The sequence below is a fragment of the Phalacrocorax aristotelis genome, chromosome Z, assembly GCF_949628215.1.
Source record: "Phalacrocorax aristotelis chromosome Z, bGulAri2.1, whole genome shotgun sequence".
NCBI lineage: Eukaryota > Metazoa > Chordata > Aves > Suliformes > Phalacrocoracidae > Phalacrocorax > Phalacrocorax aristotelis.
In genome coordinates this window covers 41,001,807-41,028,830 of record NC_134311.1, presented here as the reverse complement: position 1 = coordinate 41,028,830, position 27,024 = coordinate 41,001,807, and the positions used below count along the sequence as shown (strand labels likewise).

The 27,024-nt window shown below is 37.7% G+C and overlaps 1 protein-coding gene and 1 long non-coding RNA gene across 2 annotated transcripts in view; both read right to left on the bottom strand.

The window, feature by feature from the left end:
• Positions 1 to 27,024, bottom strand: part of LOC142050121 (guanine nucleotide-binding protein subunit alpha-14-like) — a 69,237-nt gene that overhangs the window by 16,825 nt on the left and 25,388 nt on the right.
• Positions 930 to 5,780, bottom strand: LOC142050122 (uncharacterized). The gene is made up of 3 exons (XR_012657926.1): positions 5,691 to 5,780; positions 5,512 to 5,582; positions 930 to 1,017 (listed from the first exon to the last, which is right to left on the bottom strand). It is a non-coding gene; the product is annotated as an uncharacterized LOC142050122 (long non-coding RNA).

Sequence of the window (27,024 nt, the reverse complement as noted above, 5' to 3'; positions counted from 1 at the left end):
TCTATGATTCTATGATTCTATGAAAAGAACAGCCTAGAATAACCATACATAGTAAGTAATGCAGTAACATACCACTCTTAAGTCAGTTGGCATGATAAATTAATGTGATTACTTTTCTGTGTTTACCAGCAGTGCTTAAAAAAATAAACTCAATTTTCATCCCCTTCAAATAATACACAAATATATATCCATAACATTGGCTCTTTTCCTGAATAAATCATTTTATTATCTAACCCTGGAACATAGACTGATTTGGGTTATAGAATTTAATCCAGCTAACCCTGTACATAGCTCCTGATTTTCTCACAGTACATTACAAGAAAAGGCAACAAAGTTTAGTGTGAAGACATGAATGAATCTCTATCATTGTTTCCAAGATTAAATCAGAGGAATAGTTCTAAGCACACAAAAGCTAACAAAATGTGCCTCTGGGTTCTGCAGTGATGCAGTTCGTATTTCAGTGGTCAGGCAGAAGCAGGCACACCTTGGGTATCCTCTTCTGACGAATGCTTTCTTGCCATTTCCTTTTCCCACACCAATATACCTGCAACATTTTTCTCCTTTATCCAGCCACCTTTACCACAAAACCTGCCAGAATCTAATTACCTTTAAGAACTCTCTCCTCTGTAACTTTGGCTGACACACGTCAATGGGTTTAAAAGTTACAAGAGATGAAGAAAGGCAGCTGAGCACATAGTGTGATCACCGAATACTTCTTGTTTAAGAAACCCGGCTTAATATTTACTAAATTTATTCCAGCCTTATAAAACAATAGAAAAGCCTTATGAGTTAGTTATATTACATTTAAAAAAGTTCCACAAAGAAAAAAAAATGTTTCCCAATAACGATATTCACTTTGTAAGCATTCAAATTAGGGAGAAAGTTTCAGTGGGGTTTTGCTGTTAGGTTGTTTTGTACACATATCCCACCAGTGACTGTAACGGAGTTCTTTCAGATTCATAGTGACTCAGGAAAAGCATGAACAGAGTTCTCTGGAGGTAGAGTACATGTAGATACCTGAAAGGAAGGGCAAAAAAGTTGTGATTAGATAATGTTCACCTCAAATCACAACAAAACATAAAAATGCAGCTGGCAAAGAATAGGAAATTCATCCATGCTTTGGTTTCCTTCCTTGGAAGTAACAAGGTTCACAGATCCAAAAGCCTGCATCTCTGTTCTGCCTAGCCCTGCATGTAAAGCAAACCTTTCAAGTGGTAGAGGAGGTGGGTGTCCTGGTGATACAGACTACTTTGAGATTTCCTAGTCTGAGGAAGAGTCTCAATTAGTGAATTCGAAGTCAGGGAAGAAAACAAATCAAAATACAGGCATTAAGATGAAAGAGAATGATCTTCTGGCAAAACAACAAATTCAACTATTAGCCCCAGAAAACAAGTTTTCAGACAGAACTTGCATACAGTTTCTTACTTTCAAGGTGCACAGATTTAAAACACTGGAATTTTCACAGTGGAAACTGACAGGTGTAGGACAAAAGTGACTTAAACAGGTTTTTAAAGACATAATGATTATATATGTAAGAGCTACTGGGGTCACAAATAGGTTCTCCAACCGACTGAAGACATGCATACACACACAAGAAAGAAAAAGAAAAAAGACAAGAATGTGGATGTCTAATCTCTACAGTTTGGTTGAAGTTCACCAGATTTTCTGACCCTGCCCCCCACCCCCCAAACCACGCACCTTTCCACTTATTAAGACATCAAAGTTCTGACGAAGTAAACACTGATAATACAAGATTAACTTCCTCTCATTTATTTCTGCAGTTCTACCAGAAAATATCTCAATGTCTTGGAAAGTTCCTTGTTTTGTATGATAAAGGATAAGAATGCATCATGCAAATGAAGTTTTGGAGTGAATAAGTATGAACAGCAATTCTGGATATTTACAGTACGCCAAAATTGTAGGTGAGCAATTCAGTCTTCCCGCGCTATAGCTCCAGCTTTTATTAGTGTATAGAGGTTCTGTCTCACAGGCAGCTGGAGACAAGATCTAGATGATCTAGACTTTATGATAGAACCAGGAAAACCTCAAAAGAAAAAAATGTCTTTCTTTCCCAGTTCTGTTTCATAAAAAGATACATACATGAAAAACAAGAACCATTACTTATCTCTTCTCAAACAGCTCTAGACAAAGCACCAGCTTGGTCTCTGTGCATCTGAAGTACCAAGACTGCTAATAAATTAAGCCCTTCTTGAAAACAAATTGTTTTCCTGGAATAAGAGTGTGTCAGTTGGTCTCTACACACAGTTTCCTATCCCTGGTGAACTTCTGACTTCATTACTTCTGACTCAAAAACTCCTGACCTGAATAAAGAAAATAGGTGTAATCACACGCCATCAGCAGTACCTCGAATGAAATCACACATTGTCTCATTCTTAAGACACATATGAACATCAAACTTGAAAATAGTAAGAAATACATCATGTCCTTGGAGACTCCATGCTAAGAGCATCTGAAGAAAATGAGATATCTGGCCACCTTAAGTTTACAACGTGCTACGGGAACAAAAGAGGCAAATATAGTACAGTTCTACTGATTCCTTTCAGGACACAATGCTGCACCTTCATAATCAGCCAGTACTTGGTAAGGATATACAACATTCACCCAACATGCTCTACAATATTTAAAAAAACCCAACCAACCAAACAAAAAGCAACACTGGGAGATTTTTTAAGTATTTGACAGGCCACACCAAACCTCAAGAATTCACTCACTTGCAGCCTTACTACTATACTTACAGGATACAAACTATTTGCAGAAATGGTTTTGTATTATGGACAGTTATTTTTGAGTGTACTTCATTAAGATGTGTAACAGCTTCATTAAATAGAGCTGAGTACAATTATTTGAAGAACAGTGAGAAAAATTACTGAGATCAAGACTGATATAACCATTCTAAACAATAAAAGATGGTTCTGAGTTTTCAGATTCCCTGCCTCAGAGTCTAGCTTTCAATATATACAAAGACAATGGGGTCTTGATGGATTTGGGGTTTTGATTCCACAAAATTTATCTTAGCTTATGAGATTATCTTTAACATTACAGTCTTTAGGGGTAACATTTTAGTTATACTGCACTACGTACTAGGCTGGTTCTTCCAAACTTCTCCTGTCTCCTTTTTTGAAATAATAAATCAACCATCATTGTGAAGTAATGCAGGACTTCAATTTCTAAAAAACTTTAAACACAGGAAGTACCAGATATCTAACAATATCTAACAATCTGCTTTGTCAGATTTCCAGTGAATATTTGTAGACATAATTAATTCAGATACTGTTGCTATCTGAACTAAAATGAACTCCAAGTCTTTTGATGTTCACCCATTACTAAGGACTGTTTTTAAGGACAATGTCCTTGGAAGTGCATGCTTTCCCACTGAACCAAGATGCTTGGCTGCCTAATATCCTTGCTAAGTGAATTTCTTGGATATTATCTTATGTAGCACTGTAAGGGTACATCATGTTGTATGGCAGGTGAATGCTGCCATAAATAACATGTCCCTGCCCAGAGAGATTACATTCTAAAGACACTTCAGACACCATACAGCATGGGTCCACATGAAATCCCTCCTCCTTAACCCCTTCAGCTCATGTGGGGCACCAGATGCACTATTGATTCTGGTACCCAGCAGAAAAACAAGTGAGGATGACTGCCAACTGCAAATCTTACTGATATTTTTCTACATTCAAGAATATCCCTGTATTCTCAAACAGGGATATGGAGAACCTTATGTTAGACTTCTGTTAATACATAATAAATTTCTCTCCTCAAGCTCTGACGATTTTGCATTCCCAGCTTCTGTTTAATTCACTAAATTGTCAGTTTATGTAATGAATAGACCCTACAAACTTTATTTAAGAAATTAATTCCACATTTGCATTAAAGCCATTTCCTGTTCATTACCCTGCACTGAGCTTTAAAAATCCATAGACACAAAATGCCAGCCTTTTCTTTCCCCTCATCTGCTCAAATATGGGGAAGCAGAGCACTCTGCATTTTCATTCTGACTTTTGAAAGGCAAAAGGAAAGAAATGAGATTCACTGTCATTGTCTTGTTAAGTAGTAAGACCCTCTAACTGAAGAGACTTTAGGGTATGGCACAACTCCCAACTGCGCAATTGATTGCTCTCTCAGCTGTCTTTATCATCAGTGGCACTGGATAATGTAGTCTTGCTATCACATTTAAATTCCTATCCTTTTTCTTTTTTCAAATAAAAATTAATCCAAGTGTGTAGGCTTTAGCAAACAGAAACCCACTTCCTTCACTAACACCTTGATGGTTTCATATCTCTTGAGAATATAGATGTTATGAAACTCTGTTAACTGAGCATCAAAGTTGATGCTTGAAAAATCTGGGCTATTAAGAACAACAATATGACAAAGACAGAAGATGCATCTTAAATGCCTGCCCATTTTCTTAATGATTTACTTTGATAAGGAATGTTGGAGAAACCATTTTCCTCTATCCTGAAGATGGCTGTTACTTAAGAAGAGATAAAAAATGAATGGAAGAAATATGACATTTTAGATTGTGTGTTCTGATGTACTGCTGTCAGTAATTTATTCCAAATGCTCTATATAAGAGGTCTCTGTTCTGGTGTTGCACATCATCCCAGCGAACTGTTTAGAAAACTTTTCACAAAGAACATACCTGACGAGTTTTCATAATTTCTATGCTCCCCTCTGAGTCTTAACAGTTCACGTAGTAAACTTCACTCCTTTAGTTTTACAGATTAACATGAATTAAATACTGCTTGTAGTAGGGATAGAGGTCATTATTTACAAATTATTGCTTAAAAAAACCTATATATACAAATACAGGACAGTACAAGCCTCTCTGTCTTTCCAACTAACTAAATTTCTAAATAACTGACACGTCCGCAGAATAAGTGCCATGGAATTTTAAGCCAAGAAATATTTTAACATTTCTTTAACACTTATGAGAACAGGAGAAGATGTTTTCACCATGTCAATCAATATTTTCAGTCTCTATCATTTTATTTTTTAATCAAAGAATACTCTGTATTTAAAAGATTTGATGTCTACAGTGCAGACCCTTTTCTCATCTTGTTTGCCTCTACTGCTTTAGATATAAATAAGTGTTAAAAGTGAAAATGCCTTATAAACTTTAAAAGCATTCTACCGGACAAAAAGCAGAATTTCATGGCTCCTCTTCTGTTACTTCCTGGTAACTCTAAGAATGAGAAGATGTCATCATAATACTTTCCAAGTGGGAGCCGCGGTAGTGCTGAAGTATAAAAATCCACAACCCTCTTATAAAGCAAGCTATACACAATCTGCCTCAGAGAAGGTCTCACAACATTTCACCCAACACTAATCCTTGACTGAATAATCTTTTCCATGATGTGAAACCACCTCCTTCCTCTCCAGCAGAGGAGAAAAACCAGTAGTCAGGTGATGGGATAGTTGAGAGATGGACACTTTCAATACCTTTGGCTGAAGCCACGGAACTTCTGGTGGAGTAGTACTTACAAATGCCACTCTTTAACAGGAAATATTTAGTGAAGCCTAGGAATCTACATCTGCCTTTTTCAGGTGACAGTCTAAAAAGCACAGAAATAGATTTTCAAAGTCAAAGTTATTCAAGCAGAAACAAAAGAGGAAAAAGAGACATTCTTTCCACCTCCTAATTTGGAGGTTAGAGCACTCACTTGAAGAAGAATGAAGATCCACAGTTTAACCTCTGCTCTGATGTGTACTAAGCACTTCTGAATGTTGCTGTTTTATATTACCCTATGCAAAGTGCCACACTACCACCAAGAGAGGCTTGATTGTTTGGGATACCTCCGCAGTATGATGTGTTTAAGTTGTCCCTGTAACAAAGGGAGATAAACATCAAAACAGATGAGTACTAAAATGCTTGCTACAGCAACGCCTAAATCTGCATTAATGATTTTAGCCCAAACAACAATTCTTCACATTAAAGAAAAGGGCACACTCCTTCATGCACAAAAAGTCTGCTGCATATAATAGAATCATAAGAATTGATCTTTTGATGACTTTTCTTCACTGGCTTCCGTGTCCGTTTTCAGCAAGTATTTTTTCCTGTTGTATGCTAGAGTCCTCTAAAGCACAGAGAAAGTGGCTTTCGTAAAAGGAGTCTTAGCACTCAAACCTACCAGACCTCTTTAAGAAAGTCATCAAGTACATTAGGAAGCAGATATAGCGAATATAATACATTTGGATAAATGCTGTTAAAGATAGTAATTTATCACAAAGGATAGACGAGTAATGTTGTAGACTAAGAAGCAGCCAAACCACAAAAAAATAACAGGGGACTTAGATGATCCATCCTCATAGAGGAAAGGGTTCAGCAGCAGATTTGATCAGGTATCTGTTACTCCATTCCACAGATAATCCACAAAAGATTACACCTTTACTGAGGTTACAGAGCATGAAGAAAACTCAGAATTAATTAAGACAGGCAAAGCTGACACTGAGTAAATGCAGAAAATTTCAAAGTGCTGAGTGACTGGAAGAATAAACAGACAGATCAAACAAAACAAACACACAAAAAATCAAGATGATCATTCATTAGAGGAACTACAAATGTCTTGATTCTGGCTTCTGTTTCATACCGCACCAAGGCACTGGAAAGAATCATTATAAGGGATCAGTGCAATCACACACCATTTCATATAAACTTTCCCTGAAAGCTCACTCATGGGCCTAAGGCTCACTAGTAGGACTGGCTGGACTTTTGGTTTTATTTGGCAGAACAGGTTTTATAATCTTTAGTGGAATTCAGCTGGCTCTGTTTGACTGACCACTTAGCTTCTGTGGAAAACAAATTTCAAATTATTTCCTCCAAAGCTACAAAGCTATAATGGAAACTATTTCCTGATCCTCAACATTCTCTGGATTTTCTTTTGTCTCAGAAACAAAACTGTTTTGAAACATTCATATAAGCAAAGACTTTTATTTTCTAATGTCCAGTCACTTACTTATGACTGTTCAAAGTAGACTTTCATTACACATGCCTTCTCCAATAAAAACTACATCGTAGGGTTTTGACCTGCTTTCCCAGACCACCCAGAAGTTTATTCGCAAGGAAGAAAGTCAGAAATGTCTCAGGAGAAATCCTTGCAAATTAATAAGTGTAAATAAATTTCAGATGCATACAGTTCCAAAAGAAAGTACTTTAAAAGTGTAACTGTCTTGCAACTTTTAAGTCACCCTGCACTTGTTTGTATTCCAATTGACAAGTATAATAGAATGGTGGTGTCACCTTACTGCAAATTATTGTAGGATTTTCCTCAGTTAAGAGTTCTAGCTTGCAAAATTACACTGCAAAACTAAGCTTCTCACAAGAAGTTTGTACTTCAAATAAAAGACGTTTTGGCACTCTAGCCATTATTTTTTTAAAATTCTCTTCTTCACACTTGAATAAGGAAATTTTCAGGGAGGAAAATGTAGCGAAAATGAGAATGTATCCTGCCTGGATTTCTCAGCTCAAAAATTGTTTCAGTTAGTTTGGGTTTACATTTTATTCTTCCATTTACAAATGTAAATGGACAGTGAAGTTCAAAGGACTCCAACTTCAAGCTATGTACAAAGCACAGCTGTAATCTGAAAGCCTATGTATTTGATCAACGTCATGAAGGAAACACTGCACAGGTAAGTTGGGAAGAAGACAGTAAATCACGCAAGTTTAAAAAAATATCCCTCTAATCAAATAGATTGGACAGAAACATCATGTCCATGATAGGACCTATTTAACAAGAGGTCGTAATCTTACTTTCTCATCTTCCCTTTCATTTATTCTTGACTACGTTTTTATGTGGCTAACATTAATTACAAAGATTAGGAAAGCAAATGAAAACACTTCTGATATATTTTGTGGAAGCTGAAGACAAAACACCTACATCTGCAGGAGTCAAATTTTCTCTATCACCATGTGTCCCAATGCATCAAGGAGCCTGAACGAGAAGCCGGTGCATACAGTTACAGAATAAGGCAGGTTGGCAGGGACAGTTGGACGTCACCAGCTCAAAACTTAAAATTAGATGAGGCTCTGAGGAGCCTTCTCCAGGCAAGTTTTGAGGTTTTCTTCTAGGGTGGGAGATTCTACGGTTTCTCTAGGTACACCATTCCTGCCGTAAAGATTTGTGCCCTATTTCCAGTGAGTAATTTCCTCACTGTAGCTTGTAAATTTTGCCTCTTGTCCATCCACTGTACACCTCCCTGAAGAGCCTGCCTTCACCTTCTTTACAACCACCTGCATCCTTTTTGTGAGCTGAAGACTTGTGAGTAGAAACTCATTTAGTTTCCAATTAACTCTGCTCCCTCAGCCTCCCCCCTTATGTGTCACCTGCTCCAGGTCCCTGACCATCCTGGTTGCCCCTCACCGGACTTTTTCTGCTTTCTCAATCTCTAGCTTGTACTGGGGAAACCAAAACTGGATGTAGTACACCAGGTTTCAAAGTGCACGCCTGCTTAGCAAAGGCAAAAATGCTGTTTCCAGTGCTGCCGAGCCCAAACTTTCACAAATCAGAAGCTGGACCTAAAGCCATAGCAGCATTTTAAATATCAGTTTTAAAATTTGGTCTTTTTTATCTGAGCTTGAGATGTACTGTCAAGTTTTCTACACAGTATGATAGCTACACAACAAAAGCAAAGATCTATTAATAATTTGACTTCCAAATGGTAAAACTTTAAGAAAACCACAATATATCACTAAAATCTCATGAGTTATTAATATTTTAAATATGGCTTCCCACCACAAATGAACTCACTGAAGACAATGAATATATTAATAGACAGGGAGCAGGACTATCAATATGGATATTTTTGTTCCTTTCAACTACTACCCTCTTCCTACTATTAATAGTGGGAACAAAGTATTTCTCCTACCCCTTCGTCTAATATCATTGTGATTTTTGAGAGGCATGGAAGAAGGAGTGACTGCTGCTAAGGAGACTGTCCAAGCAGCAGTCCAAGGAATTCGAAACAGCCTCTGTGAAGACATCAGAGACATCTCCACAACTCAGGCAAATGACAGAGGCAAGAAACCCAGCAACCAGTAAATAAGGAGTAACGCCATCCCTAAGAAACTTCTTCAGAATTACTGAGAGATTTGGAAGGAATTTATATCTGAAGCACAAGGCACATGTATATACGTACAGGATCTGCTTGTTACTTTCTTCTACTAATTTCCTCCCATTATTTTAAAACACAAATGATAACTGTCTTTAACACTCACTAAAGCTTGACAGGATTTTTAACCCTGACATCTATGTTTGGATTTAACACCTTCCTTGTGTTTTTTTTTCAGGGGCGGGGGGGGCAGGAGGAGGTAGCATGGTATAGCTAAGGGTGAATGAAAGGTATCATACAGTTGTTAGAAAAACTGCTTCAAACAACAAACTGAGCAGTACAAAACAGTCTGCAGTTTTAAAATCCATTTCTTGTACAGTGTCTCAAAACCAGGTTTTTCAATACCTGTAAAATACTTCAATCTCAACAAATGCCAACCTTAGGCGTAATGCCTGTTACGAAATCTATTTCAGTGCTAGGAGGGCAGTTATATATAAACAACTATGAAATATTTCTGGCATTACATTCTTAATTTCAGTCATTGTAAACCTGTCATTTTCTTCCTCAGTTCATCACAGGAATACTCTATGATGGAAAGTTGCAAAAGAAAAATAGTAATTAATGGTCTACAGACAGTAGAATACAATTATACGCAGACACAAAAGGCACACTAAGATTAACAAAATGTAGCTTGGTCTGTTTATGTATTATTATTGTAGAATTGGCCTTCTAGTTCTACATATATGCAATAAATTCTGGATATTTTATTGATAATCACCTTAAAAGTTGACAAGCTGACTGGAGCTATACCATGACAATTATATAAAACATAATCAAGTTCTTTTTTTCATTGCCTGTCACCTGTTTCTATGGGAAGCCCCTCCCTGTTTGTAATCACTTGTGAATATAGAAGAATTTTCACATAGACTTACTATTATATACAGCTTAACCTATGAAAATGTTTATGGTATCAAACTGAGAGGCTGTAAAATATCATTCCATCTAGAAGTAATGAATCAGTTTATTTCCTAAACTAGCAGATCTCTACAAAAGGAGCAACAGATGTAAAAAGTGAAGAAGGTTTATGAATTTCCTTATTTTTAACAAATTATGATCTAAACAGTAGCAACACCACAAAGCTGCACTTCCCAGAGTGGACTCCAAACTACGTAACTGTAGAGCCAAAAGCCTCATAAATGGAGTGTCATAAGCTCTTCTACACTAGGAAACACTAAACCCAAATGTACTGAATCATAAGCACAAATTAAAAATCTACAAACTTACATCATTAAGGTGGTTGCAACAGCAACTACAAACGTCACAAAAAATCAGACATTCTTCCCCAGAAGAGTATTTCTTGGCCTTTAAGAGTAAAGAGTATCAGATTCACTACCTATGTACAATTGCATAGGAAATAACAGGCCTGTCATTCGTGAAATAAGAGAAGGTGCTGTTACTCATCTTCCAGCTCTCTTCTCTGAACTAAATTCTGGGTGTCTGAATTTCTTCAGCTTAGGAACAGACTTCCGATGTGAACATCAACACTAACAAGCCACATGAGAACCAGCCAGTTCTCTCTGCCATTTCAACCAGTGTGCTGCATTAATTATCCTGTCATTCTTTTCCAGCGAATTTTACTTTGTCTTCCCTGGACTGAGGATGGAAACTGTTCAAATGTATTAGCTCTGCTACGCTTTAGTCAGCGTTCACGTTCACATTTCTGCCAGCCTATCCTGGAGTTGAGCACCTCATGTGGAAAGCATTACCACAAAGTGTACTCAACGTTTTGTGCCTTGGTGCCCTAGAAACATAGTTTGTTTGACAGCAGAAGCCAGGGTAACTACTAGCAAGGGAGTCCAGAGTAGCTATTTCCTGAAGACATCTCACCAACCTCCTGACTTACTATCTTACTGTGATGTGAACAATACCTAACCAAGGTACTCTGCTCCTCAACTTTTTCATTCTTCTTCCTTCAACAAGTCGTACCACACAAAGAAAATTTCTTACCCTAACAGACTGTGGTGACATAACTCAAACTGACTCAAGACAAGTGAAAATTAATGAAACAGATAAAAGGTATCTCACATTAAGTAAATGAGACACTAACCAGTATTTTGCCTGTGCCTATCTCATGAATTGCCATTTCTATTTCTTGTAACATCAGCTTGCTCCTAAGGCAGGTGATTCTTACTAGTACAAAGCATCAGATGTCTTGTAGCCAAGCAGCCATCTCATAAAACTCAGAAGAGTTCCATTTTTCTTTTGTAACACTTAGAAAATAGCAAGTGCAGACATGTGTTCACTGTTGCTTTTGGCACAAAATTCCTGTTTCTGTCCCAAGGGTATGGAGACAAGCCCAAACCCACATCAAATAGGAGGACAGATGAACTATCCCACCAACTCTCATCATTGGATTTCACTTGAGTAAAGAATAGATCTGTACTGTTACAATTTAGGTTCTCTTTTAATAAACTGAAAATGTGCATTAAATATTGGCAACAATCATCTGACACATCTGAATGTCATTGCGCAATGACATCCTTCACATTTTTTCAAAAGAGTAATTTCTTTCCTTTGTCTTATGTTTTTGCTTTTTTCAAATATTTGTTCCTAATTCCCCAAGCAGAGGACATTTTCATTTGTTTTTGATTCAGCAGAATCTTTTGTGCATGGAAGTAGCATATTTGCAGCACTTATTTAACAAAGAAGATTACTTGGATGACTTTAGCATCTCTGCCCACAGAAAAGAAAACACCTTGGTGAAGAGTTTACCAAATAATTGAAGGGTTTAAAAGAGATCCCAGAAGGCCAGGACACACAGCTTACTATTGCATGCCAGCACGTCTAACATTAAAATTTGGAACAAGACAAGAAACTAGCACTTTCTGGGAGTTACCTTTATCTTCTATGCCACAGACACTGATACTTATCTAACCTGTCCAGGTTTATTAGTGACTCAGTTCTATACTTCATCTTGTTCCCTGCTGTGCCCACACACCGTCCTGTTCCAATCCCTTCATACTTTCCTCCCATGAAGTCCCTTGTAAGTTTAGAAAGAGCTTCCTTGAAGCCTCCAGAAATCAGCTTCATTCTTTTCTTTCCAATTTCTTGAGAAAAACTTTCTTTACCATGATGCATGTGTAAGAAAAAACAACAAAGCTGGGATGTCAGTATGGATTTAGGGCCACTGTTTCTCATGCTGATCACAACTGTCTATTGTCTGCGTCCCATCTTTTATCTTGGTGATTTTAAACTTCCTTGGCATTACCCATATTTCTAAATTAGCTTTTTATAAGGCTTAGTATAATGGATGCTGGTTCAAGAACCGCAGTGCCAAATGCTAGCACCATTCACAACTCATGTTATTGTTAACAGCCATCATCATCAACAGCAGAACTTACTCTGCACCAACCAATACATAACAAGAAACTTAATGGCAGGAGATCGTATTATTAGAAAACATAAATGAATCAATACTATGTAATAATGCTACCATAAAACCATTAAAATTAGATTATTCAGTGAGAATAATCTGAGAATTTGAATGCAAAACAACGTCCGTGTGATTCTTAAAACTGTATGCAAGTACTAGCTAAATCCAAGAACCCTGGTAAAGTATTTGTGCTAAAAATGAGGATGCAGCTTTGACGTGTGTCTTAAGTCAATTAATACAGGTAAGAAAGAAATATCTATTCTTAAGCAATACTATATATCCGTTAAGAGAATTTGTGTGAGATCCTAATTATTCTGCCAAGAAATAAGTGTTCTCAACAACCTTGGGAGATATAGAGGTATATTAATTTAAATTTACCCAGGCTGTCCGGCATCTAGCTTTACAGTCACCGGGAACCAATGCTGCTCAGTATCAAACTCAAATTTATTCTCTGACAAACTTTTGTTTCTCTCTCTGAAGCTTCTATGAGTGCTCCTGAATGTGTTCTCTCAGTGACACTTAGTCAATATACATCCGTAACAGAGGACCAAAGGGACTTCACAGATGTTCTTTTTTGTGAGACTGCAGCATGAGACTAAACACACGCAAGAAGCTATTATTATCTCCTCTGCAATGACAAAAGCATCCTTTGCTTCACTGTTTACTAACTAGTTTCTTCTGATGTTCTAAACTACATTATGCAAGCAAACATCCAAACCAAAGAACAGCAACTGGGTATAAGGAGATTCTCTTCTAAAACACACTCTTCATCCAAAGGAAAACACTAGTGTTGATGCATGCTTTAGGCATTCCATGAAAGCTCTATAACTACATGGTAAAATTAATTTTCTTCAGAAAGAAAATACTGTTCAGAAACTCCTGTTTATGAGATATTAACATGTTAAAAAAAAAAACCACAACCCAAACGCCCAGCTTAATCATATTAAATAAGTTATCAGCCTAAACTCACTTTAGCACAGCACAACTACTCCAAATCGTCTGTAGAGAATACAAGGTAAACAAAGTCCTGAGATCTTTAATCAAATGTTTGCCTATTATGGTTTGGAGAGATGTAGTGGAGTCACCATCCCTAGAGATGTTAAAAAAAAATCACAATGTTAAAAAAATAACTCCACAACCAGTAATGGAAACTGAAGTAATGTATAGCTTAAATGTGACAAGAATTCTAATGGAAAAATACATATTTGTTTAATGAAGTGATTAATTTCGCTGCAGATCATACGAGCATGAAATTAAGTTTGTATGGATACTTCCACTTCAAATTTACTAGAGAAGTTTCATACACTCTTTCAACAGAAATAGACAAAATTTCATACTATACATACCTTTGATAGAAAAAAAATCCACTCCTACAATTTAGTATACATAGTAAATTGCAGTATTCTGAAACCACGTTTTACTTAAAACCTCTAGTTAAACCAATTTTTAATCTTTATGCACACAGAATCATTTAAACAGATGATATATTTTTCACCCTTTCTGCTCTTTTGCTTCTTTTCACAGTTCCATTCTGTTTGGACAATTGATCAAGTTTACACATGATACGAAACTCAGAAAGCAATAAAAAAGATAGTATTTAATTGAAGGCAATTTAGATTATTTGTCTATGGCATGCAAGGAAACAGTGTGCGCTTCAGTATAAACGAATGAAAATTCAACAATCTGGGAGGTGGGGGCAGAGGCAGAACTCTATTCTAGGGAGGAACAATTCAAACAGACTTGGAAATCAGATTATGTAGGCAGCTGAGTATCAGTTTCCAATGCCACACAGAAGTTACAAATGCTAGCAACTCCTGGTAGTAAAATCAAAAAGCACAACAATAGCAGTAGCAGAGAACTGTATCTCCATTTTTGACATGGATGCCACCACTATAGGAATTCCAAATACATTCTGGAATTCTAAAGCAATGGACAATGATGGATCAGACCAAATGTTCTACTATCCTAGTCTTCAGGTGCGGCCAGATGGGACATCTAGGGAAGACTGCAAGCACACAGAGTTTTACCCCTTCATGTGTATTTTTCAGCATCCAATCACTTCCAGTTCAGTGAGGCTGTGATCTGTATGTGGCTTCTATGTATTTAATAACACTCAATAGAGTTCCTTTCCATAAACTTGACAGGAATGCTTGAGCTCTTGAACCTACATGAGTAGGTTCATGCTGCCCACAATCCTACAGCAAGGAATTCCAAAGCTTGACTGATTTTCTCTGAAGAACCACCTTGCTTTGCTTTCAGTCTTCGTATGATGCTCTACAGTTCTTGATGTTGAAGGAATGAAGACTAGCTCAACCTCTTCTAACTCTCTATGCTACTCGAGGTTTTATAGACCACTATCACCACACCTCACCTGACTTTTTTCTAGTTCTTAGTGACTTGTCTTCCTCATAACTATTTCATTACTTTGTTCATCCTTCTCCAGGCCTACAATATTATTTTAGCAATGGGGAACCAGAACTGCATGCAATAATCAGGTCTTGGGGAAGCAGAGCATTATACAGTGGCACAGAGATCTCCATCTCTTTCCTAACTTTCTTTTTTACTGCTACTGAGCGCTGAATTGAAATTTTCATGGAATGTTCTATTAAGACCCTAAAATATCACTCCTGAGCAGCAACAGGGTTCGTCATTTTGTGTGAAATTTAAATTTCTTTTCGCTATATGCACCATTTAACCTGTCTTTACACTGAATTTCATCTGCCATTTTATTTCTTATTTATCTCATGCAATTCTTTATTGTTGACCCTCATCTTTACTACCCAAACACCCAAGTGCTCATAGAAAAGCTGTGACAATGGTGAAAGGCATTCTTCTACCATACACAACAACTTGCACGTATGCAAGGCAGACTGCTGCCTAGGACACAAGGCTGACAGAAGCAGCAGAAATCACCAGCCTGCACTCCACTGTGGCTGTATTTATCTTAATGTAGAATTCCCAACCAAAGGAGACAGCAAAGTTTCCCAACTGTCTTGTGCCCCTCCAAGCCAGGCATCATGTCACATTGAGACTTGGGGAAAAGCCAGCTTAGCCACCCTACTTCTTGATTTTTAGCCTACACCATGAAGAAGCTTGGAACTGATCCTGATTAAAGGACTGGAGCCATGCCTAATACATGCCTTCATGAGAAAGCTGGAACTATTAAGGGATCAAAGACAATAAGCACAAGTAACTCAATCACTCAAAGCGTAGAACAGAAAGTAACAGATGACTTTTCAAGATAACCAGCAAATATGTAACAATATCCACATGCCTAAAGTGGAAGCTTAGCATGGAACAGAACAAGGCGCCTTTTCCATCCATTCCTATGAGAATAACCTACCACTGGAATACTTTACCAAGAATTGAAGTGAATTTACTATTACAGTGATTCTTATTTTATTTTGAATTGGAGCATAACTTTGAGAAAAACAGCGAAGCTGGAATGCAAGAAACTCCTATGGTCTGTGTTCTACAGGAAATCTAGTCCATAATGTTATTCTATAACGCATCTTTGTGCCAAGCACTTTTGGGGCATATTTGCATGGCATAACAGAAAAACAGCAGACATCTTTTGAGATACTTTTAAGAAATGTTATCTCTTGGAATTCAGCACAATGTGTGTGATGTTCCATGTATTTAATTTAATTTGGTCCTAGCAGGAACATAGAGCAGAAGCCAGCAGAGCAGGGGAATTATAAGCACATATCTAGCAACAAAAGGAAAAGGAGACACTCAGGAATTCAACAAAGGACAAGCAGGACTAAAATACTAACTTATACAATATTAAGCTTTGTTTACTTTTAGAATTTCTACTCCTCCTTCTAGTTCTCTTTGGGTTTCCTACACCTCTGTCTTAAGCTTCCCCAACTGCTTTCTGATCCCTTATCCCAACCATTTCTTTCTGTACAAGAATACTTTAACATTTCCTGTAGTCACAGGAGTTATCCTTGCAAAATCCTTTAGCTTATCTACTTTTCTTGACTTGGGGATAAAAAGGAAATAACAAAGTCTTGTCACCCTATTTTTCTACTAATAATTAAATTTTTCTACTACTAAATCAGAAATAGGTTTTTACCTTTCGCAACTTTCTTTTTGCAAGACCCACAGTATCTGTAGCCCTGTATAATTACCTTCTCCTTGCTTCTGCTCATCAGACAACAATTGTCCCTTTAAGCAGAAGCAAAAGAAACAAATCTAAAAGCAATGAGAAAAGCCTAGTATTTTGGTAAATTTCTTGACAAGACTCCTTCAGACTAACAAACTCAGTGCTAGATATTCCTGGCTTTGCCACACACTTCATTAACACAGGACACACCATCTGCAAGTACCAAAAGGACCCCTTGGGTATCTGCTGACAAAACTCACTAATGCCGTGGATCCCCTCTGGACCTCTTTTTCACTACTTACCTTCCAGACTACATCTTCCCACCCAGCTCTGAGGGCCATGCCTTCTCCCCCGTCTGTCCATCACCATCCCTGTGTTCACAGAATCACAGAATGGTTGAGGTTGGAAGGGACCTCTGGAGGTCATCCGGAGTTAAGAAACCTTCCTCTTTTTCTGACTATTGCCTCTTATCCCATTAGCCATCAGCTGCCCATCCCATCCAACTTTTTCCCCGAGACCGGCTTTAGCTCACGGTAGCACTCATGGTTTGCACACATAACTGTTTATTTTACTGCTGACCATGCAGTCTCAGCTTCAAACAGGAACTCCCAGGTAAATTAACACTGACCTCCTTTAGAATAGTGCATGTGCTCATTTAGATGAACATACATCCTAAGATAGAGAACAAAATCTACAGAGGAATTCAGAGGGACAGACATAAAATTGAATTTTCTTCAGAATTTCTAGTACAATACTTTGTTTTACCAAACCTGTACAACAGAGTAGAGAGAAGAGATCTGACCTGAAGTCAGTTCCTTAGAGCCCATAAATAGTTGCATTTGTTATTACAGCTTTTTACATCCTCATGCTTTTTGTCTTTAATGTGAATTGTCTATAGTCAATTTATTTTGTTGCTGCTTTGAAATTTGTTATACACTTTAGCTTAAGGGCAAATTAGCCTACTTTCACTTCAGTTTTCAAGTAGCAATCTACAAATATCTCGAAAACATCAGATATATTCTTTAGTGTCACACTAATTTAGTTAGTGAGTAAATATGTGTATAGAATATACTATTTTTTTCTCCTGAGAAATAGGACTTTTCACTGTACAGCAAGAATTAAAAAAATTCATTCAGGATTTCTCCTCTGTATCTTGCATCCAAATATGATGCATTCTACACTACTGCAAATTTTCAATAAAAGTGGTAAGAATCAAGTGACAGAAAGAAAGCTCTTTAGTTTAAAAGGCACAGACGTTTGTTCCGGGCTTCCCTTTCCTGTGACAAGCTGCTGATCTGTGCACCCCCAGCTTTTTAACCTGCTGTTACCACACACACTCCTCAGGAAAGCTTAACCCACAGTGAGTGCTACCACTGCAATCTGATGAAGCAGAATGGACCAGGTTTGCACACAAAAATCCATCTGGCCTTAATTTACTGTATTCCTGTTGCTCTATGGATAAGTAAATAAACGCTGGTTTAAATGTCAAAGCCATCGTAATTCCTATTTTACACAAGCAAACAGGACCTTTGTAGACTCTACTTGACAGCAACTGAGCACAACGCCTGTTCAGAGTTGTGCAGCCCTTGCAAATAGATTACATCGTCAGCCCCACTAGCCCAGAGGAGCCTCCTTCCTGCGTTGGCAGTGTGGCCTGCAGGCAGCAGCAGGCATTTCTTCATGCCTCTAAATTAACCTCTCAGTCAACCACAGAAATGTGGAAATGGCAGGCAGGAAAAAACAACTGACAGCATGCAAAGGGACATCCAGTAACAGAGCAGCCTATTCTGTCCCCCAGAATGGTCTGTATCCTCCTAAGAAAGAGGATCAGATGCGCAGGCTTGCTGATCTGCACCAATATAATGGACCTTAGAACCACTACATACAGTGTAAAAATATGTAAATTAAATTCATGAAAAGAATAATACGCATCACATTTCGATATGTGGCGGGGGGGTGGAGTAGGTGGGGTGGATTGTAAAAAAAATGGCACCATGGTGTTTGCTAAGAAATAGACTAACACTAAAAACACTTCTTCAATGTGGCAAATTCATTCCAAAGAATAATTTTGTCGGCAGATCATAAATCCACAAAATGTGTCACAGGCTTTAGCAGTAAGGAAAGAGCAGGCCTAGAGGACTTTTCTAGCAGCTTCTCTTTCTGAAGTGGCTTTTTCATTTTTAACATGACAGCAGATGCTGATTTAAGTGATTTTGGCTGAGTTGCTACTAATTGGTCTTTTCATCTGCCATTAATTTATTTGTCTTCTTGTTCATTAAGAGATTTAATTGCAGCAACATAGAAGTTTGCCAATTTTCCTTTAGAAAAATACCCATTAAACTTTCCATTAAAAAGAATCCTCAGATTTTTCCATTGCAAGGAGTTAGTCCCATATTACAGTAAATATTTCTACGAAATAGTATGTCTTTCTTCTAAGAATTAGGAGTTTTCAACTGTATGCACTCACTCATTTCTATCTTAATAAAAAGCAAAGTATGCAAGGAAGACAGCACAAGAAAACTTAATGAACTGGAAAAAGTTGTCAGCAAAAACAGTCACACAGCCTTTCACACAGAGACCATGTCTTTTATACAGCCAGTTGTGTGCAGACACCAAAAGCCTCCAGCTGCAACGCACATTTTCAAGGATCTTCCTCTCAGGACTGATTCAATCTCTGGCTCATCATGGCAAATCTGAAAATGGAGACTTTTGTGTTGTTTTAAATGTTATTTTCTTAGAGCTTTTGATTTATCAATCATTTTAAAAATGACCATTTTTTGTTACTTTCTGATTGAAAGTAATTTCTTCTTCATTCTGCTGACCAAGGGCTCTGCTCTGAGAGATGAAATCTGGCTAATTTTGTTGTGACAGCTACAGATGTGAACTTGCCAGAATGAACTCGAGTGACAGAGCCAGAGCATATGCTTCCATCCTGACTCTGATGCAGAAGCAGCAAGATCTGACAGAGAAGCTGTGTGAAAAAATTAATTCAGCCACAGCAGCCTTTGTACAGTGACCTTGTTTCAGCCTCTATAGCAAAGCTTTGCCACTTTTTATCTCTCTAACCCACAGCACTGAGAATAACTGGACTCTGCTCCATCTTCTGCACCATTAGCAGCATTGTTTACCAAGCTTCCCTTGGTTGCAGTTGCCAATAAATAATGCTTTTGCAGCCACAAGGCGGCAATGGAATTACTCAGTTGTTATGAAGGAAGGAGTATGGTGAGCAGAAAGGATATTTGGTCTGCAGAACATCAAAGTCTGCTCTGAAAAGCCAAAAAATCTTAAGCACTTGTACATATACTTCTAGTATTTGCCCTTAGATGTAATGCCTCATTTCAAAGCACAAAACTAAGCCTGGAGTCTTCACTTACTAGGTCTACATCACTGATTATTTTTTCCCATCACCACTGTCCTTCCTTTTCATTATCAGATCACTTCTTATCTATAGGTATTGTTCATACCAGTAAGTTTTATAACATTGTATAGCAAGATAAGTAGGCACAATGAATTCACTGCTGGCTGAAGGCCTTCTGCCCAATTATTCATACTGCACTAAAATCAAGCCTAGTTACTTCCATGCTGTGTGCTTGTATATTTTTGTGTGTTATGTTAAATGCCATGAAAGGCCATGTCAAGGGAAAAAGCCTCAATGAACTCCAGAAGATACAGATAGGTCATTTTCTGGAAAAAGTCTAAGAAAGTATCAGCTCTGAGAAGTACCTGATTTTGGTAGACTTACTGATGTACCTCTGGCCTAACTTCCATATTTAGGAAAATATGGGCCCTATTAGTGGTCAGAAGACTTTTTTTCTCACCATGAAAGCAGTATCCACCAATATTTACTTTCATTAAAAACAACAGAATTTAATGTACAAGTGCACTTGCTAGTATTTTAAAAGAAAATGCCTTCCTTCTAAAGAAGGAATTACACACCTACCTCAAAGATCAGGAGGCCTAAGAAATAAAAAATTACTGCTATCACAAATGCAACTCAAATTAGAGACCAAATAAGTCAGTTCAGCCCAAACTTTCTTAAAAATACAATAGATACACACACTCTTTCTCCCACCCTTCACTTGTCTGCCAGAAACCTTAAATGTATATGCTTTTTAAGACATACTTTTTTCTCCTTTCTGCTCTTCTACTTGTGATATTGCTGCAGTTTGTTTATTTCCTAGAACATCCAAAAGGCTGTTATAATTAGTTGAAAGAATTGGAAAGGTTAGCTCTGTTTCTGGTAAGCTAAAGCATCTCCTCTAGTGCAAAAGACCAAATACAAAATGAAATACATAGAATCCAAACATAAGATTTTATGGACAGAAAGGAAAAAACACCAAAGAAGCCCAAAACACCAAACAAAGGAAAGAACCCCCCATGTTGAACTAAATAACAAGAAGATGACACAAAGCTTTGGAATGGATTCATGGATAAGTTAGGAGACTAACTTGTTATGCCAGAAATCTAACAAGATTTCTGGCAGCTCTGTGACTTTAAAAGGTGAAGAAATACCTGAAGATTTCTAACCAACAGCCAGTTATTTTGAAGAACAAATGAATACAGGAATTTCACTAGAAAACAGGAAAGTAGGTAGCTGGAGCTTGCATGCTAAGAAAAAAAGCAAGTGTGCCAATATTGCTTTTGCATCTAGGTCTGCCTAGAAACTATTTAGGAAGGAAGTCTGCCAGCACCCCATAATTCTGAATTTATCAAACAAGGAAAGGAAAAAGCAAAAAACAACTCTAAACCTAGCCAGTCACATTTATCTAAATTCAATGGAGCAATGCAAACAATGACACAAACATCTTTAGTATTGGCAGGGATAAGTAAATGAAGTAGATCCCAGTATTTACCCCCATCAGCAAGATGGCATGGTAGAGAAACTCTGAAGTTTTTAAAGTTAAAGGAAGCCATGGCCCACATACTTACAGGCCTGTACATCACTCCAACAGGTCTCTTAATAATAATTAGTAACTAGCATTATTTTTGATAAGCACACAGCACACACTTTTACTGTGACACACCAGAATCAGAACTCCACCATTCAAGGCAGTGGCATTACTGGAAACAGTCCCATCAGGGGTCTGGCAATTTTTAATTACAATAGAGCATTCTGATGAATGTGATCATAAAAAACCAAAACAAAACCAAGAGAAAAGAAGCAAACAAAAACTCCCCACACAACCATAAGTCCCACATATTCTAATGTCAACAAACAAGCACACAGTCCCAACTGAGCACACGCACATCCCATGTGTGGCAGGGAAGATTATAATTTAAGAAGTGGTAAATTTCATTCCTGACTTCCACGTGAAAAGCAGTTAACTCAGTATTAACATATTTTATATTTGCTCATGTAAAGCAGCACACAACTTTAATCCCCCAAAGTGGATACTTAATCTCCTTACTCTAGAATGAGGCCATGTTCTCATTCAAAAAATAATTTACAAAACAAAAAATAACAAGAAAAAGCCTATGGTCTTCCAGGGAGGAAGAAGATTTTAGTGACTATGATATGACAGCTCTCAATTCTTGTTGAAGCAAGAAGAGGGCTCAGCAGAACCACTACCATGGACTTCTGGAGGGCAGACTTTGGCCTGTTCAGGGCACGGGTTGGGAGGCAGTCCTGAAGGGCAAAGGAGTCCAGGAAGGCTGGGCATTCTTCAAGAAGGAAGTCTTGCAGGTGCAGGAGCAGGCTGTCCCCAGGTGCCTCAAGATGAACCGGTGGGAAGACACCCGGCCTGGCTGAACAGGGAGCTTCTGCTGACACTCAGGAAAAAAAGGAGAGTCTACTGCTTTTGAAAGAAGGACCAGGCAATTCAAGAAGACTACAGAGACCTTGTTAGGTCTTGCAGAGAGAAAATGAGAAAAGCAAAAGCCCAGATAGAACTCAGTCTGGCCACTGTTGTAAGGGATAACAAAAAATGTTTTTACAAATACATTAACAACAAAAAGAACCAAAGAGAATCTCCATCCCCTATTGGGCACAGAGGGGAACACTGCAACTGAGGATGAGGAAAGGCTGAGGTACTAAATGCCTTCTTTACCTCAGTCTTTAACCATCAAACCAGTTATCCCCAGGGTATTCAGCCCCTGGAGCTGGAGGGCAGGGACGGCTTGCAGAATAAACCCCCCATAATCCAAGAGGAAGCAGTTTACGACCTGCTGCTCCACCTGGACACTCACAAGTCTGTGGGGCCAGACAGCATCCACCCAAGAGTACTGAGGGAACTGGCAGAGGAGCTCGCCAAGCCACACTCCATCATTTACCAGCAGTCCTGATTGGCAGGGGAGGTCCCAGATCCCTGGAGGCTTGCCAATGTGATGCCCATCTACAAGAAGGGCCAGAAAGAGGATCCGGGGAGCTACAGGCCTGTCAGCCTGACCTTGGTACCAGGGGGTAAGTTTGATGTTGTGTGCCCAAGTGTCTAAGCGTATGATGCTACATGCTCATGCATGGGAAGCTAAACCCCATTTTGTGACTGAGTGAATGCCAGCTCCTCCCACGGGTACTTTGAAAGGAGCCTCTCTGTTGATTCTTAGCTTTTACTTCAACTGGGTTACTTGAGGAAGCTTTCTCCTTTCTCTATTTTTAACCATCTAGGAGTGCTAAACTCTCTGAATCCAAGATTTTCAGCTTTTTAACTTCGACCTCTTTGTGGAATTCAACTGAAATCAAACAGAAGGTCCAAAGACAGATACAATTAGTGTGGTCACATACGTCTCATTTCCTTGGAAAATCAAATTAGAACCTCTGTTTAGGGGTGCCTAGACCCATACTTTTTATGTTGGCCCATAATTAAACATGTTTGCTATGAAGAAGGATGCAATCTGATTTGGAATGTTTTGAATTGGTGCCTCTATAAAGTAAACTGCTAAAAATACATCTACACTGTCTATACATTCTAACCCTTTCTCACCTGCATTAGCGCTAGCACAATGAAAAACAGTTCTCAAAGTATGGCATCTTTAAAGTTAAATTTGATTGTAAAGAAAAAGTATTTTTAAAAGCATAAAGTAATATTAATACCACCAGAATACTGTTAAATAAACCTCCTGTTATGAGCAATTGTTTCTCTGCTAAGGTTGAAAAAAAGGAAGAGAAGAAAAAAACTGTGTTATGTCATTTTCCACATCTCCAAATGCAAGCATGCAATGAAATCAACCAATAATTACTCTTCCCTGTTTTTTCCATTTGTCCCAGCTACAAGACTTCCTTCAGTAATTCCCAAATCTCATCTTACTGTACTTGTCTTTTTGCATTCCCCTTTTCTGGCATACATTAAAATTACCTGTCCCATACAATTCATTTGGCATTGTAGTACTTCAGAAAAATATTAGTTTTGCTGACACACACTCATGTCAGGGCAACTTTGTAAGACAGAAGGATACAGGTTTATTACTTACTGAGAGCAAGAAATGTTTTGGAGATGCAACATGATGACCTTTTTCTGAAACGCATTTTTACACAGTATTCTACTTTTCTCCTTAGGAAAAAAAGTAACTGTTTATACTGCTACAAAGATCTGGCTTTAACTGCAAAGATATGCACTGTCATCTTACCAGGGTATTCCAAAAAACAAACCAACCCACAACAACAGGACTGAATTCCTATTCTATGAGCTTCACCCTGAACAACTATATAAGAAGGTGTTCCCAGTGGGTTAACTGCATACTTGTTTTTTAAATGCAAATAAGTTGAAATTTCTCATGTGGCATTAAGCGGAGAAGGAAAATAGAGTGATTTTCCTGTGATATAGGATACATGTTAGTTTGGAAGGCAAGGGAAAAGTTTCAGTGGACTATTTTAAAATGTCTGTTGCATCTCCAGTTCAGATAGTCTTAGACAAGCTTTTTCTTCTGCATATTTGTAATACAGCAAAAACCAACATAGTCCAGCAAGATGTGACTGACTGGCATGGTCAAGCAACCAGGAAATATTTTAAAAGCTGCCTTTTATGATTGACATATACTCACGAATGTAAAGCTATGTTTTCCCTTCCTCCAACATCACCTGATTTCTTCCCCCTCCTGTTTGATATTTTCTTTTCCTATACTTGACTTTATGTTGATTAAAAGAAATATCAGACAGTGAAAAAGAGCTTTCACTACTTCTCAGCTATCAGCTGATCTTCTATTTCTCTTTGCCTCACATGTACATTCTTTCTTTCATTTGCTTATCTTAAGATTCACATTAACTCAATCACAATTTCTCAAAGAAGCTAAGAGACAGGGTACTATAAACTTTCCTCTTGCTTTTTGGCAGTCTCTATTATCATATGGAAAGAAGTAGCGTTTGAAAAGCAGTTCATTCAAGCCCTCACACAAAACCACTATTCTCAGAGACCGTAAATAACGTTGCACTGTAACAGGCTACTTAACCAACACTCAATTTATCAATTTTCACTCTACAACATTGAAAAAAGTGACATATAGATAATAAATATTACTTCCTCCATCCCACCCCCTACCCCTCCAATTAGCAACAAATTTTATAGGGTGGTTATAATAGGAAAGAAGGGAGAAAAAACAAATCAAACAACCTATTCCAAAATTGTGGTGTTTAGCTAGTACTATAATAATCCCTTGAATTATTAGGGTCCTGGACATCTGCAGGATTTATGCTTAAAATATACCCAAAACATGCTAAAATACCTTCCAACTTCAAACACAACACCTATAAAAATTGCCTGCTCGGTTAAATTTAAAGGTCAAGCAACTTCAAACCAACACAAAACAAAAACCCCTTCCCATCTCAATGCAGCACCTATAAAAAGTTAGACCATTTACGTAAATACTTGCAGCTGACAACAGCAATAAAACACCTCTTTAAACACCTTCTATAAAACTTGCTTTTATTTGCAAACATTAAGGAGATTAAGAGGCCTTTTTAAAGCTTCTGTCCATCCATGAGTTACAGATTTTCACACACATCACACTTACAGGGAAGAGACACTCTGCACAGAACAATCTGTTCTCCGCTACAAAACCATCAAATGAAGATATTCAGCAGCCAGAGAATTCCAGGGCCCACAGAAGAGAAAATCTGACCTGGTCAAAGCACAAACTGGATACAAGAAAAACAAACAAAACAAACAAACCTAATAAAAAGGCCAGAGGGAAACAAATTTTTCAGGGAAAAGGCGGCATACCGTGGAGAAGATGGAGGTACTGAAATGTGGAGGAGCATGCTGGACAATTTCTGTATGGTCACTGGACACACACGTTTGCAATACAATTATGACAGCAGAATCACAACTCATCTGTTTATCACTGTTGCTGTCAACTGTTTTTCATTACAGGATTAAGATCCTTTAATGAAAGGCAATTACAAGATTTATGGTACTTTGCACTATATTCGTTACGTCAATGATCGATTAAAATGCATCTGTCTCCTGCAAAGTGACTGGGGCAATGTGTCGTTATTTTCATGTTGTATCTCAAGAATTTCTCCATGTGTAAGCAAAAATGACTTTGTTTTCTAAATGCCACTGAAGCTGCACTTGCAAAACTGTGTTCTTATTGCTTAGCACTTTGTTACCTTTATTAAAGAAGCACATGACCAAATCCTGCCTCTCTCCAACAACTGTAAAATAGCATTACAATCTTTCAAACCTGAAGACACTGGCAGCACAGCTATCATGAAGAACAGAATTCAGCCAGAATAATGTGTTATGGGAATGTATCCAGCTCAGCTCTCAGAGCCCAGAACAACTTTGCTGTTTAGCACATCTTCATATTTTGTTCTTAATGCGAAAAAATTTTTTTAAAACTTCCAAAACTCAGTAAGAGGCAGTGCAAATGTATTTCTTCAAATAGATTCTGATTATCATCGTTTTTCCTCAAAATATACATATCTGAATTAGGATGAAGTATATTCACAATCAGATTTGTTGTTTCCGTAACTGCTGTCTTCTTAAGCATCTAAAGCTGTTTTGCAAACAACAGCTTATTAACCCTCAGAATACTCTTCTTACAAAGGAAAGAATTACTCCACTACCTAAGCTCTCTGAAATCCAGAATTTGTTTTTGCTGATACCATCTATTATTTTGTGATAAAAAATAATTATAATTTCCCAGTCCTTTACTTTAAGCAACATTTTTTATATTCTCTATAACCCTAAGAAGAATAACACAAACCAACTTAAATGATAAAAAATCTGATCATAATTTTGTTTTTGGTATTGTTCATATGCAGCCATATTTTTGAATGAAAAGTAGGCTATCAACTATATTTTCTTCATATAGTATTTCAGTTAAAAACCCCATGAATTCTACAAATTGTTTCTGCCCTAATACTTCCTACACAGTCTTCCCTATCTTAACACTATAATTTAGCCAACTGGAAATTGCTCTTAATTTAAACAAATATCACCCAATAATTTGCTTACAAATTCTTTGTGATACT